Here is a 1,703-nt window from a genome sequence, read left to right as displayed (position 1 = left end):
CACACACACACACACACACACACACACACACACACACACACACACACACACACACACACACACACACACACACACACACACACACACACACACACACACACACACACACACACACACACACACACACACACACACACACACACACACACACACACACACACTCTCAATATAGTATAATTACTGCTGGCCAACAAAATGCCCCTTGCAGACCGCATGACATGGCAGGATAGTGGAAAAATAGAGAATTTATGTCACTAAATTTTGTCCTCTCAGGTTGCACCGCTGTTGATTTTCTTTCTGGTCGGTGGTGGTATCTGCAGCACGGAGGGAGAGTTTGATGCTTCTTGTGTTTCTCTAAAGTTGAACTAGAAGCAATTGTACCCAAATTCTTGTGAATTGAAATACCACTAATATCACAAAGTTGAAGTATGTGGGATACAGTACGATATACTTCATAGTCCTTGTAAGGAAATTTGTTCTGGAAACTTTCCTGCAGTTCCACTGAATATAAAAATATATAATAACAAATCATTTTTTTAAATGTCAAAATGCAATTGGGATTGGATGTGAGTGTGCCTCAGTGGGTGCTTTGGTTGAAGAAGCACTTGTTATTTGTTTTTGTTATGTATGTACATTCATATGTATTACAAAATTATTAATTTGATCAGTAACGTACTGAAAGGTACATTTAATTATTTTCCATGTTTGACCATGTGTTGTTTCTGAATGAATGTTGATTTAAAGCGCCATGTGTGTATATTTTGTGTCACAAATTTGCGGAATAGTTACTACTTTTTTACTAAGAGTTATATGTAAGTCTTCTCTTCATGTCACAGCATGAAATCAAAGCAAAAAAAAAACCGAACTATTTCTGTTATGATGTGGCAAATTAAGGACAAATTGGATAAAACCGTATTTTTCACTTGTTGACAGAGAGGCAGGAATAAGATTACAGTGCAGAACAGAACTTGCCTTTGTTCCATATATCAGTGGATGGTATTTAACTTAACTGCAGTAATGCATTCAGATTAAATTGGCTCCACCCATACATAAGGAATTCATTCCAAGAGTACTTCCAAGAGTACTTATATAAGATTTAGCTCGGAGTGTTTAAGGGGTTATGTGTGGTTTTTATATAATACCGAGCAGTATTTTCCATGCAGTCATGTTCACCTACACTTTTTCCTCAGCGTGAGGGTTTGACTATAAATATCAATTTTGTCACTTAGATGCAATATTCTCTGACTATAAATCTCTCTTTCTTCTGGTGACAGCTTCATACCGAAATTGGTAGCATTGAAACCAGTAGAGCCCCTGTGTGTTTCCCACTAAGCATCACTTTGGTCAAGAAATACAAAAGTTGTTTAAGCATTGCTAGTAGGGAATGTCAGAAAGTGTATACACAGTTGTTTAAACGTGGTGAAAACAGTCATATAAACCTCTTCATTACGTCCACGCTGCATTACAGCAGTTAAACACAAGATGAAGTTTCACGAGGCACACAGTTCTCCATTTTCTTTCTATAAGAATAAAGTATAAGCCTCATAATAGGTGTAGGAATGAGTCCTAAACCAAATGAGTCAGCATTTTAGCACTTCTGGTTCCCTAATCTTGAAGTCAATGATTTTTTGAATATGTTTTTGGAGTGATTCTTGAAAAAAGGTATTGGTTATCAAAAGCTTAAAAGATTTTTCACAAGTGTC

The sequence above is a fragment of the Notothenia rossii genome (genome assembly GCF_949606895.1).
Source record: "Notothenia rossii genome assembly, chromosome: 11".
Taxonomy (NCBI): Eukaryota; Metazoa; Chordata; class Actinopteri; order Perciformes; family Nototheniidae; genus Notothenia; species Notothenia rossii.
Note: the sequence above shows the minus strand (reverse complement) of the source record.